General features: G+C 44.2%; 1 protein-coding gene across 2 annotated transcripts in view; it reads right to left on the bottom strand.

The window, feature by feature from the left end:
• Nucleotides 1-13517: 13517 nt before the first annotated feature.
• The window catches only part of ANKRD28 (ankyrin repeat domain 28), a 139447-nt gene continuing 138332 nt past the window's right edge, over nt 13518-14632 (bottom strand). Inside the window, exon 29 of one of the 2 annotated variants that reach the window (XR_011473679.1) lies at nt 13518-14577. The gene's annotated coding sequence lies outside the window, so the exon portion shown is untranslated. The remainder of the gene's footprint in view (nt 14578-14632) is intronic. The other variant, XR_011473680.1, reaches the window with a different exon arrangement.

Below are 14632 nucleotides of genomic sequence, written 5' to 3'. Positions count from 1 at the left end.
CACTTCTACAAGGCAGTGGGGAGTGTGTGTGTGTTTCCCTGTTCTTATTGTTCAGTGACACCCAGGGCATACAAGCATTTCACAGGCCTCAAACATTTTCTAAGGGAAGAAACAAACTCTCAAAGAAAGCAAAAGCTGCGTTAGAAAAGGCTGCCCTGGGCCCTCTTTCCATTCTGGGCGGCCAAAATTCTATCCAGATGAAATGCTAACACCAGAGCCACCAGAAGGGTGGATTTTGAAGCAGCCTTTAAAAACAGAAGGGAAGTTTTTCTCACATCTGCCTTTCTGACCGTAAAGGGAAGGTGTCCGGCGGGACTCACAGTAACTGGAAGAAAGAGTGCAGTGCCCCAGAGAGAGGGGAGCTGGAAAAAGTGCTGAAGAAACGGCAGCAGTAGGAAGGTGTGAGTAATCGGATTCTTTCTGCACAACGTGTCTCACCCAGGGATTCTAGGGGCCTTAATAAATCACGCTAGCTTTGGGCAAGAGCCCTGCCGTTGCCCAACACGCAGGATGGAATAAGGCTGGTAGAATTCAATCCTCCCCTCCCCCAACCCCCCACCGCCTTCCATTAGCAGAGAGACACTGTACCTCTTGCAGAGAAGTTGCCAGAACTCCCACTTTAGCATTCATTTATTGAATCACTCAGCAGGTGTTTGGGGGAGCCCACCGGGTACAGAGCAAGGACCTCCCACATTTTCGTTCCAGATGCCAAACCCCTGTATTCAGTGTGTGAAGACATTGTTAGGCCACTCGTTTCTGTATTATTTGTACCTGACATTTCAAAGTCAATCTGACTCTATGCCTAGTAACTGTTTCCAATCATTTTTAAAGTGGAAAACGGGTCATTTTTAAAGATGGATAATTAGCCGCCTGTGGTTTGCCTCTTCAGTGTTGTAGCTATTTCGTTATATTCCCCTTTTTAAATTAGGTTTTAAAAAAACAGTGTGTGCCTATGCACAATTATATAAGGTAAAATATGACAATTCTTCCTCACCCTCCTGCAGTGCCCTGGCCTTTTTCCAGCTTTTAGGCAGGAAAATAGCATAGATCCTAGAGTCAGACCAGCCGGATTTACTGTCCTGGCCTCACTGTTTACTCTTCACCACACAGACCTTGGACCATCTATTGAAACCTCCTTATGCCCCAGTTCTCTCACTGGGGGACTGCGCATTGAATAGTCAGTGTGGGAAGAAGCGAAGTCCCTGCTGACTTCTGACTCACTGCTAGTCCCACAAAGGCCTGGAATGAGTCACATCTTCAGGGAATGAGCAGGAACAGCTCAGATTCCAGAGGAAGCCCTGGGAAATCCCCATGGAGCGGGAGCGGGACCTCTCCCACCAGACAACAGAGCTGGCCTGCCCTCCCTGGTGCAGGGCTGAGCTGGCAGCAGCATGTGGCTCCGGCTGTGGCTGGCTGCCACCCACTTAGCAACCCTGCCCCAAACCCCAGGGAACAGAAAGTATCTTAAAAATGCATATTGTTGCTTTAAGCCAAGATGATTCAAATCGGCCTGAGAGAGACTAGTCCCAAATACAGACTCGGTGGAACCACTTCAGCCAATAACCATTTATGACTCTCCTGCTGGATGCACATTCCACCCTTCGGAGCAGAGCACTAGGACTTTTCCCGAGCTACTTCCTATAGACGATTCAGAACAAATTGTCCATGAAGTAGAAACGAGGAGGAACTAAGTAACGGTGGTAAAACAAAATGATTTTTTACAATGAAAAGCAGCTGCTGCCAGATGGCAGAACAAAGTAGAGGATGGGAAAATGAGTAAAATCATTTTCAGGAGAAAAAAATATACACCTATGACTAATGGTTGTGATATGCTTTTGTCAACTGTGATCCTGAAATTCAGGAAACAAATGGCAATCTTGACGATAACACAGAGGCAGGAAATGAAATGTATTTTTGGTCAAATCAGACTTGGGGAAGTGGCTTGGTCCATGTGGTTTCTCATGTAGGTGCAGCTGGGCCAGTCTGTGGTTTTCCTCGCAGAGGAAGTGAGAGACAAATGAGCTGTGTGCACACGGGACTTAAAAAGGCCGGTTCCTAGAGAAGGCACACCACGCCCTGCTTGCAGGCTGTCCAGTCCTAGCATCTACCCAGCGCCCCAGGAGAGAGCCTGCCCGCAGCCACTGCTGAGGGAAACCCACCTGGGCCACCTCTGACCCACAGGTGGCCCAGTTCAGTACCTGTGGCCATTGCACGTGACTCAAGAGCAGCCGGTCCAGAGTGCTGGCTGGCAGCCTATGAGGTGGCCTGGCCCAGAGGCCCTGCTCAGAGAGCGACAAGGGTGAGTCAGCCACTTGGATTTGCAATGAAATTCTGAAATGCCATTAAACACCCACTAAATGAACAAACATCTTCTCAACCAAGTGGATTTATGTATTGCAAACCTTTTTAAAAAGTTGTGATAGTGTGCAGTGTTGTGCAAAAAGGCCCAGATTGAAACCAAATGCTGATGTGACAGGAAGATCTGTGAGCAGGACTGGACGCCTTAGTCTTCACTGACAAGTCTCCTTCCTTGTGTGAGTTGCCGATTCCTACATAACAATTACCCCGAAACTTAGTGGCTTAAAACAGTCATGAACATGAGTGATTCACAGTGTCTGTGGGTCAGGCATCTGGGAGTGGATTAGCTGGGTGGTTCTGGCTCAAGGCCTCTCATGGGGCTGCAGTCAGCAGAAGGCTTTCCTGGAGTTGGAGGATGTTTTGGTAATTGTGTCCCCCAAAAAGAAATGAAGTCTGAACCCCCAGGACCTCGGAATGTGATCTTATTTGGAAATAAGGTCTTTGTAGATGGGACTCGGATGAGGTCATACCAGAGTAGGGCGACCCCTCCGTCCAATATGACTGGTGTCCTTCGAAGGAGAGGACACACACACCTCTGGCAGAGTCACCCACCAGCCCAGTGTGATGTAGACTAGGGGTTCTCATGGGGTGGTGCTAAGCCAGCAGCACCAGCAGCTCCTGGGAACTTATTAGAAGTACAAATTCTTGGGCTCCACTCCAGACTTGCTGAATCAGAAACTTGGGGGGCGGGGCCCAGCCATCTGTGTTTTAAGAAGTCCTCCAGGTGACCCTGGTCATGCTGTGCATCTCCCAAAGCAGGTGTGCAGGCCTTAGTCATCAGTGCCTCACACTAGTTCTCTGAAACAGGCAAGTGTGCCCATTTTACAGAAGAGGAAACAGGTTTGCCAGGGAAGTGCCTTGCCCAAGGCTAACAGCACCCCAGTAACAGTTAGAAGGTGGGATTCCCACCCCAGGATCAATGCACAGCTGGAGTTTCCAGATTACCAGCCCAGAACTCTCATCTCGCCTCCTCTCCTTGTATTAGTTTTTAACCCATTATTACCCTTTCTGCGTGACATTGTGTCATCCAAATATATTGCTCTACTGTTTTTAACCAAAGACAAATTAGTAGGAAAATATAATTTGTAGTTAAACAAACCTGCCCTTCATCAGGTTCTGTGTACTTCTGAAAGTTCATGGAAGGCTTCCTGCGAATGTAAAAAGCTTATTGAACCAGTGAGTTTATTTGCAGTTATTTTAAGAATAATCCCTTTATTAATAATTCCAGTGTGAGAACTGGCAGTGGCATGCTCTTGACATCTTTTAATCTGGGGCTTCAACATTTGAATAACATATGTAGATGGTTGCTTGTTTTTATGCTAACTGGATGTGTCTATTTCAAACCTTCTATTGCATTGAATCCTCCATACAAGCCCGATGATTCATTTTAAGTGTTTACAATTTCTGAAATAGTAGCATCTGATTTAGGCAGAATCACATCTTTGATGCTATGCCCTTTAACTTCAGGACTTGGTTTGTAATTTAGCTTCTGAATCCCGAGTCTATTGCCATAGGATCCTGATGTGTTAACTAGAGATAGCACTACACTAAAGCAAACACACCACCTTTCTCATTTCCACACTCTAAATATACCTACAGGAAGTGTAAATGATCAGCACTCTATGTTTTCTCTGAGTACTGGAACGTGATGGTTGAAATTCATACCACTGATCTGGAAAAAAATTGCAGGGTTCTAACGCAATTCCTGAGTAATCAAACAGAGATAAAGTTACGTACAGGTGGTTTTAAAATAAGATCTGGGCATTCTAGTTTTTTAAAAATTCATTCAGCAATGGATATCTTACAACTCACATAAAATCAGGTGCTAAATTAAGCTTTAGCTCCATGTAAATTACTGTGCTAGAAAGCATGGAGTGTGCAAAGTCACATAAGAAAAGATTGTAAACTTTAGGGAGACTTATTATCTGGTGCTCATATAAACACAGGATTGAAACACACACACACACACACACACACACACACACACACACACACACCATCCAAAACAAATCAGTGACGGATGTTCGTGACAGATTGCATTTTCCACAAATGGCTGCAACGATATTTCCAGCCTCATTTGCTGCTCCAGAACTTTGCTAGTCCCCATCAAGATGTGAGGTCTGTCCCTCTTCCTTTGACCTTGGGCAGGACTCTGTGACTGCCTCAATGACCAGAATACAGCAGCCAGGACACTGTGTGATTTCCACAGCTGGGTCATGATCAACAGTACCGCTTCTGTTGGCTCTCTCTTGGGGCTTCACCATTGACACCCAAACACCACACTCTGAGGAAACACAGGCCACGCGGGGAGGCTAAAATCGAGCCCCTCAACCCCCTCAGCCCAGTGGCGCTTCCTGCTGAAAGCTGAGGGATTCCTCTTGGAAGCAGGTCCCACAGTACCCCCTGAACCGACTATCCTACCTGAGGCCTGCAGAGCAGAGGCAAGGCTCCCCCACCCTGCGTGGCCCAAAGCGCATATTCGTGAGTGATTGCTGTTGCTGTAAGCCATTAAGTGTGGAGGTAGTTTGTTATGCAGCAAATGAGAGCCAGAACTGACTTACATCAACCATAGAAGTTGTCATAGTAGAAGAATTAAAAAAGGCCAGTGTGGCCACACTGTGTGGCAAGTCTTGAAGTCAGAAGGGAGGCAGGGCCTGGCCTGCCCAGGCTGTGGTGGGAGTGTGGGTTTATATGGGAAGCGTGGAGATCATCTCTGCGGAGGCTGCCAAGAAGGAGCAAGGGGTACCAGCCCTACACCAGACCCCTAGCCCAGGGTTTTAGAGCTGGGAAGAGAAGTCCCCATAACTTCAGGTAGTAAAATACAGCGGAGAGTGTGGCTGAGTGACAGGGGGGCTGCTGGAGACCCAGGTGTTCCATTTAAAGGACCAGCGCACGAACTTACCTGGACTCCCAGCACCGGGTGGCATTGGGGAACCCAGACACATACCAGGACGAACTGGATTGTCTGGCATCAGAGCAGGAACTCGGGGGGCAGCTTTCTCCCAGACAGGTGCTTACCGGGGTCACTGTTCCTGTGCTAGGACCTCCCCTGTTGCAGGGCTGACTGGCAGCCATATCTGAGTCTCCATCACCGTGGCCCACACTGTTTGCTCTGCCCTGGTGATTCCCTGAGGCCCTGCCCCATCCAATTTGCAGCCCCACCCAACCTGTTTGCAGCAGCTTCTCCATATAAAATGCCTGTCCTAGTTCAGGCTTCAGACTTTGGTAAAATCTCTCAAACAAGCTGCAGCTGGTGTCAGTGTGCCCCAAACCTATCAATAAAAAACCCAGACTAGGCACTAGCACCAGCCTGCCTTGCTTCATAGCTGGGCCTCACCTCCTGCACAGCAGCTCTCCCACTGCAGTCACAGCTGGTCCGCACAGCCCATTGGCCTGGACATCAACTCCTCCCAGAGACACCAACAGCAATCAAGGTTCAACTACAAGACTGTGCACTCAGCCCACACAGGGGCGTACCTAGAGTGCCCAGCTCAGGTGACTGGGGAGGCTGGGCCACTGGGTCCTACAGGATCACCTGCTACACAAGGCCACTCTACTAATGCCAGGAGACAGAGTAGATCTACTTAGTACATAGAAACAAACACAAGGAAGCAGCCAAAATGTGGAGACAAACATGTCACAAATGAAAGAAATGAAAGCAAGCAAACTACTGGATACAGAGTTCAAAACCATTGTTATACGGTTACTCAAGGATCTTCATGAGACTTTCAAGGATTTTAGTGAGAATGTCAAATACACGAAAAAGGATCAGTCAGAAATTAAGCATACACAAACTGAAATAGAGAATAATTTACAGGGGTTCAACAGTAGAGGATTCCGAGAATCAAATCAATGATTTGGAATATGAGGAAGCAAAAAACACCCAATCAGAAGAGCAAAAATAAAAAAGAATCCAAAAATAAGAAGAAAGTGTAAGGAGCCTCTGGGACACCTTCAAGTGTACCAACTTTTTCATTATGGGGGTGCCAGAGGAAATGAGAGAGCAAGATATTGAAAACTAATTTGAAGACGATGACAGAAAACTTCCCCTACCTGGTGAAAAGAAATAGACTTACAAGTCCAGGAAGGACAGAGAGTCCCAAACAAGAGGAACCCAAAGAGGCCACACCAAGACACATCATAATTAAAATGCCAAGGGTTAAAGACAAAGAGAGAATCTTAAAAGCAGCAAGAGAAAAGCAGTTATCTACAGAGGAATGCCCATACGACCATCAGCTGATTTCTCAACAGAAACTTCTCAACAGAAATATTCAAAGTGATGAATAGCAAGGACTTATAGCCAAGATTACCCAGCAAAGTTCTCATTTAGAATTGAGGGTCAGATAAAGAGCTTCACAAACAAGAAAAAGCCAGAAGAGTTCATCACCACCAAACCTGTATTATATGAAATGTTGAAGGTATTATTGAAGAAGAAGAAGAAGGAGGAGGAGGAGGAGGAGGAGGAGGAGGAGGAAGGATGAAAAATATGAACAATAAAATGGCAACAAATACATAACTATTAACAATAGAATCTAAAAATAAAAATAAACGAACAAAAAAATCTAATGAACAAAATAACTGGTGAATAAAACAGAATTAGAGGCATGGAACAGACTGACCAATCTCAAAGGGAAAGGAGTGGGGGGAGGGGTGGGTGGAAAGAGATTAACCAAATATCTTTCAGATCTTACCTATGGACACAGACAGTAGGATGGTGAAGGCTGGGGTGGGGTGGGAACTGGGTGGAAGGGGGGCAATGGGGGGGAAAAAAGGGGAACATCTGTAATACTCTCAACAATGAACATTAAAAAATAAATAAAAGTTAAAAAAGTAATTTTAAAAATTTATACTAAAATAAGTAAATACCAATTTAAAACGATGACTTGTGGAAGGGCAATTATGGGTCAAAGAAATATAGAGGCAAAGATATAGTAAGAGCCATTATCTTGGCATTATAAATGAATTCAAAAAGGATGAAGAACCTCACTGTTTTGCAATTAATCCCCCCCCCCCCCCCCGGGTATTCTACAGGCCTCTGTAAAATTCTGTTTCAGACCTTTCCTAGGGAGGGGCAGTAAATGTTGAATATGTAGCATGGACATATGTCACCCGATTTGTTCCTGCCAAGCAGTGCAACAAATAAATAAATAAATAAAACAAGAACTTAAATAACATTTTAAAACATGAGCTTGAGAGTCCGGGGAACAGGCCCCACTTCCTCCTAACTTGCTGGGAGTCCATGGGCACCTTCCTTCCCTCTGCAGGCCTAAATCCCTGTCTCTGTGAGATGATTTCAGCTCAAACACCTTTGGAGCAGCTCATTCCTTTCCCCCAGTTCTTTCTAATAGTAAATAAGGAAGCAAACAGCAACCACACAGACAGGGAAGCGCTTTTTATAGAACACTGTACAACAAAGACTTCATGTGTAACATGAATCATCTCTCCCCCAGGCTGGAGGCTCCTCTCCCTTCCCACCTCATTGGTTGAATGTTTTGATTTTCATAATCAGTGTTGTGATGATCTATTGCTAAGTAACGGGACCACTCTGAAAGTCAATGACTTGAAATAACCACGTTAGCCGGCTCCTGAGTCAGTGGGTGGGTCAGGAATGGGGGAAGGGCATGCTTATGCGGCTTGGCTCCTCCAGCTGCAGTGGCTGGGCTGCAGGGCCCACTTCAGAGACGGTTTCCCCACTCCTGTACCTGGCACACTACAGGCTCTGCTGGGCCTCTCCATGTGGCCCTCCAGCAAGATGGTCTCAGAACAGTTAGACTGCAAACAGGACATCTGAGGGTTCCCAGAGAATGTGACAGGAGACAGGAGGGGGAAGCTGCCAGCTCCAGATGGCTGGGGCCAGAGATGGGCACAGTGGCACTTCTGCCATATACTATTAGTAAAGTTGCTACAGAGCCCACCTATAGTTTATGGGAGGAAACACAGACCCCACCCATTGGTGGGAGGAGTGTAGAAGAATCAGTGGGCTAATTAAAAAAAACAACTATGTTTTTATTGATATCAGAGAGGAAGGGAGAGGGAGAGATAGAAACATCAGTGATGAAAGAGAATCATTGATCAGCTGCCTTCTGCAAGCCCCTCACTGGGGATCAAGCCTGCAACCAGGCATGTGCCCTGAGAATCGAATTGTGATCTCCCGGTTCATGGGTTGATGTTCAACCACTGAGCCACGCCCGCCAGGCCTGTGGTCTAATTTTAATTCTAACTCAAAGTAGGCTGCTATGTTGATATTAATTTATACTTATTGAGTGCTTCCTATTGCCCGGTCTAGTGACTCATATAATCTTTTCAGTAACTATGAGTTATCCTAATTATTCCCATTTTACAGATGAGGAAGCTAAGACACAGAGAAGCTAAACAACTGGCCCAAGGCCACTCAGCTTTATATGAGCCAGGTTTTGAACGCAGGCCGTGTGTACATGCATAGCTTTTTGATCACTTACTGTGTGTCACTCCCTTTCCTCTAAACACTTTGAGGGCATCGACTCATCTCATCTTCACCGAGACCATGGAATGGTCCCATCTGCATTTGACAGGGTTGATGAGAGCTCAGAGAGGTTGTGTAACTTGCCAAAAGTCACCCAGGTGGACTCCACAGCTCTGCTGCCTTCCACTAATCACGTGGGGTTCTATGTATTTGTCCTCGTGTCCAGTTCTCCCTCAGGTGGCGAATTCCACTGGGGCTGAGACTGAGCAACTTTCTCGGCACCTGGAATGTTCTCGGTAAGTGCCTGAGTGGAGGTTATAAGGTTGAGGGCATCTTCAACACGATGAAGCCATTAAACACCATGTGTATTTATTACTTTGTATTTATGTAGATATGCTGACATGGAAAAAATTTTATAATATGGCAGTAAAAAAGCAAGCTATAAACACAATATATAATATAACCCCATTTAGAAAATGTGGCTCCTGTTCAGTTACAGATTTTGAAAAATAAAATCACTTTTAGTGTTTGTGGTCTCAGTGGTAAAATGATGGATGGCTTTGTTTTATCCTTTTTGCTTATCTTTCTAAATTTTTTACTATAATGTTTTAGTTTGTAATAAGAAAAATGTCACTGAATGTTCAATGTGAAATTGACACGCCTTTTTAACTTTATAGTAACTTTTCTCAAATTCAATACCATAAGCAAATATTGACTTTTAAACAAAACTGAATTTTTCCATAGACCTCCCTTGAAATGTAGCATCTACCCTGGTAAATATGTAATACGTTTACATCTCCTTTTGCATTTCCTTGTCCTTTGCAGCCATCTAAACTTGGGGGCAATCTAAGCTAATAATTGTTTACCATTTGTGAGGAGGAACCCCAAAAGAGGTAGTACAGATAGGGAAGGCTGCTGAATGGGTATGTGGGAAGAACTGCTTAAAATGTTAGATCCAAGTAACATTTGCCATTTTGAAACATTAAGTCATTACCATTTTGAAACATTTTTTTATGGTTAAAAATACACGCCTAGCCCGACTGGTATGGCTCAGTGGTTGGGGGGATTCCATTGTACCATCTTCAATTTTATCTGAAGGCAAAGCAAGTTACATGCCATGGACTGGGGATGGCTGAGCCAGCAGATATCTAAGAAACACTATTCATCAACCCAGATTCCCTCTCTTCAAATGACAAGTGATCTTCAGGTTTACTGATGACATGCTTTTGGCTTAACCTCAGCAGAACTCTCAGATTTGCTTTTGTGGATTAGCTTAACATCTCTATCCTTTCTTGCTTTTTATAGCATGTTACTTCCACATTCTCTCACCTTTTTCAGCAAAATCTTATGGTGTCTCATATCAACAATTTTGTTTGTGCAATCCACTAGCGCAGTGTTCTCAACCTTCCTAATGCCGCGAACCTTTAATACAGTTCCTCACGTTGTGGTGACCCCCAAGCATAAAATTATTTTCTTTTTTAAAAAAATATATTTTATTGATTTTTCACAGAGAGGAAAGGAGAAGGATAGAGAGTTAGAAATATCGATGGGAGAGAAACATCGATCAGCTGCCTCCCGCACACCTCCCACTGGGGATGTGCCCGCAACCAAGGTACATGCTCTTGACCGGAATCGAACCTGGGACCTTTCAGTCCGCAGGCCGACGCTCTATCTACTGAGCCAAACCGGTTAGGCCATAAAATTATTTTCGTTGCTACTTCATAACTGTAATTTTGCTGCTGTTATGAATTGTAATGTAAATATCTGATATGCAGGATGTATTTTCATTGTTACAAATTGAACATAATTAAAGCATAGTGATTAATCACAAAAACAGTATGTAATTATATGTGTTTTCCGATGGTCTTAGGCGACCCCTGTGAAAGGATCGTTCGACCCCCAAAGGGGTCGCGACCCACAGGTTGAGAACCGCTGCACTAGTGCATAATGGGCAAGGTATTCTTTTAGCCTCCACACCCCTCTCCCCCACTCCATCCCCTCTACATCAAAATCTCAAGTAGCTCTCCAGCTATTCTCACAAATCTTTTTCTGCAGAGCAGTCATAATATGATCTTTCTTGTCTGTCTCCCTGACTAAAACAAGCTTCCCAAAGACAGGGACTTCTTAAGGTTCATCATTATATCCCCGGTGTAGCTCCAGTATTTAAAAAGTGCTCGCTGCAGAGTTTGTACCCAAGAAATGTTTGCTGAAGGTCTAAATAGGCCTGTATTTTAATTCTAATTAAGAGAGATGATAGATAATCATAAGAAAGGCCAGAAGAGTGAAAAAACCACAAAGAAATGAGAAAAAAATAACACAAAAAGAACGAAGCAGGGGAATGGAGACTTATACAAGTGCTGGTGAGGGTAAGATGGTAAATAATCTAGATAGTGGAGAACTTTAGGCACCAACATTTTTTTTGTATTAAAAGTTAGGCTGCGATCAGGCTATCAATCCCCAGAAGTAGGGGAGGGAGGAGATAAGGGGAAGAGATCAACCGAAGGACTTGTATACACGTATATAAGCCAAACCAATGGACATGGAAAACAGGGGGATGGGAGCATGAGTGTGTGTGTGTGGGGGGGAGGGGGGAGGTTGAGGGTTAATGGGGGGGATGAGGACACATTTGTAATACCTTAACTAATAAAAAAAAAGGGCTGATTTGGAAGGAATGGTCACAGTAAGATGAGAAGGGATGGTGCCATATTCTTCTGGAGTTTCAGGTAGGCAAAAGGTTGGCTCTTCCCCTTCGGAAAAGAGCAAATCCAATACCTAACCAAATAGTTCCACACTGCCAAGGAAGAAATTTCCAATTCAAAACACAGTTTTGCTGCCCAGTTTTACCAAATGAACCACACCAGAAGGGGTACCACAAGAAGGGAAGGAGCAGGCAGGAAGCAAAGACTACCAACCATGCCCATGGATAAATGGAAACTAATGGCAAGCTAGTTGGCTTATCATTTCAGGGCTAAATGAACTGTGAAAACTGGACTCAAACTATCCTTTCCCAATGGGCAGATCAAGGGTCCCCATTCCTCCCAGGCTGGGCTTGACCATGTGACTTGCTTTGGCCAACAGAGTATTAGCACATGAGATACATGCAGAGGCATAACTGGGTGTGTGTGCTCAGCCTTGCCTTCTTGTGCTTGTCGTCACCTCTGAAAACTTCTGGACAACTTTAGTTGGAGAAGACCCAAGCCTACGTCACAGCAAGTAGTCAAACCCAGCCAGAGCTCCAGTTTGAAGCAGTATCACCCCGCCATGCTTGCCAGCCAACCTGCAAGAGTATCAGGATGATTGTGTTGCTGTCCTCCTCTTAGGCTTCATCACGAGGCAAATTTTGTTACCTCTTCCTTTACCACTGTCTGCGCAGAGCCAGCACAGTTCGTTACAGAGCAGGTGTTCAATAGACGTCTGCTGTGGTCATATTTGGGTTTCTTCTAAAATTAGTGACCTAGGAGAAGAAAACTGAAAGGAATTTATATAACTTAGTAGTCATGATGTGGTCCAATTGCAAAATCACCAATTTCACCGGGGACCAGAAAGCATATTAGAAGTCAGTAGGTAGTTAAAGCACTGACTGGGGAAATGACTGCCTGGACTTGAATCTAGGCTTCATGAATTACTTACTGGCCAACAGACCTTGGGTAAAAGTTCCGTCACCTCTCTGCCTCATTTCTGCATCTGTTCAATGGTGCTATTAATAGTACCTACCTCATAGGACCATTGTGTGGATTAAGAGATGTATTTCAAGTGCTTACGACCTTGTCTATCTAGTACATGATAAACACTGAATAGGCATTTTGTTATTACCAGCATAAGATAATACTGAGCCAGGTTATTAAAGTCCTCTTTGCCTGCTCCTCCGATAGCCTATTTGTAGTACTTGTTCTCACTTTTATCTCTATACATATTTATAATTAGCTCTTTTGTAGGTTTTTATGATCTTTTCATGCTCAGAAGTGCTAAGTGCTGATATCTGCTTCAATCTATCCCCCTCTACCAACCATTTTCACCTAGGATTTCATTTGCCCCTCTCCACCTGCTCAAATCGTGTTTGTTCCTAACCGTCTAGCCCAGCCGTGGGCAAACTACGACCCGTCTGAAATGAATAAAACTACGGCCCGTTTGAAATGAATAAAACTAAAAAAAAAAAAAAAAAAAAGACCGTACCCTTTTATGTAATGATGTTTACTTTGAATTTATATTAGTTCACACAAACACTCCATCCATGCTTTTGTTCCGGCCCTCCGGTCTAGTTTAAGAATCCATTGTGGCCCTCGAGTCAAAAAGTTTGCCCACCCCTGGTCTAGCCTAAATGCCACCTCTTCCACAAAACCTGTTCTGACCTTCCTTCCCAAAGGCGACTGTTCTCTGTACTGCCTTTTTACTTCAATTATATTTCTATACTTTCTACTTTCAGGCATATGCATTCCCACGACGAAATTATAAGCTCCTAGAGGACAAGACCACCATTTCTAGGTCACTTTCTGCCCATTCTCACCCTCAAGTATATGGCAAGCAAGCAATCAATAAATATATGTTGAATGAATATATATATGAAAAACCCACTTAGATAGGTTCATCTAAATTCCAAAAGAGCATTATTGAAAAATCAAGTTTTCTAAAGATAAAAACTTGTAACAGAACACTAATTAGACATGAAAAGATAAAAGAAGTTTGCATGTAAAAAAGAAAGACACTTGATTTATTGCATTAGAAAACTTTATTTCATTTAAAAGGTTCCAATATAAGCCAAATTAAACCCCTAATTGACAGCTACACGTAGAGATCTCCTGAACTAAATGGCACTGTTTGAGTCGAGTGTCTCGTGAAAGGAGGCCATCTGCTGTTACCACCATTTCTCCCAAAGTAGTTGCAGAGCAGAAGCTGGTATTATGAAAATACACATCAGGTATTTCGGATGTTGTCTTTCATGCAGAAGTTAAAAGCAAACAGGCTTTTCTGCTCTGTGCAAGGATAAACAACTACAGAGCAGGGCCTGAATGCTGTCGACATACAAGGTGTAACTATAAAGGAACTTACTGTGGTGCTGTGTTCATTCATTCAAACTGTCCAAGCACTAACTCCAACATGACTTACGCTGTTCGGATATTACTTGGGACAGCACTTTGGGCTTCCCCTCATCAGGTGCAGACCAAAGGAAGCAGTTGATCAAGCTGGGGTACAGACTATCACAAAATGGGATCACAAAGCAATGAAATAGTTTTCCTAGTGGACAAACAATGCAAAGAACCACCTCACCAATATTTTCAGTAATAGCATCATTTACACAAAGTGATGCAAGATCTAAGTTCTGATAGGTGTGAGGATAAATTAAAAACAGATTGTTACTTTACAGTTACACCTTGGATTTCATCAGATATGGAAAATCTAACAGCGTGTCTAACGAGTCCTTCTGGAAATCAGCGCAGGTGAGTCAAACAGCCTGAAAGAGAGAAGACATGGCAGAGGGCACGAGGATCAGCATTTCAACGTTCTGTGTTCTCTTGGAGGACAGACCCGGCCCAGGTTACAGAAGTGACCGGGAGGGAGGCTTCAGCTCCATCTAAGGAAGACCTTGCTAACAGTTAGAGCTGCTCAACAACTGAATGGACTGCGAGGTGAGGTAGAGTCACTGGAAGTGTTCAAGGTGGAAAGATCACCCTTGGAGAAGGGACTCCTGCATTTGTTAAGAGGTTAGACTGGATGAACCTCAGGTCTCTTTCAATTCTGAGATTCTAGAAAATTCCCTCAGGGAATTCAGAAGAGAATTCCTAAAAGGAAAGAGAAAGCACACATATGTATACTTTTAGAATCCTCTTGAGTTTT

Source organism: Myotis yumanensis, unplaced genomic scaffold (assembly GCF_028538775.1).
Source record: "Myotis yumanensis isolate MYYU_CA2020_CCGP unplaced genomic scaffold, mMyoYum1.0.hap1 SCAF_14, whole genome shotgun sequence".
Taxonomy (NCBI): Eukaryota; Metazoa; Chordata; class Mammalia; order Chiroptera; family Vespertilionidae; genus Myotis; species Myotis yumanensis.
Note: the sequence above shows the minus strand (reverse complement) of the source record. Positions and strands in the feature narration are given on the sequence as shown.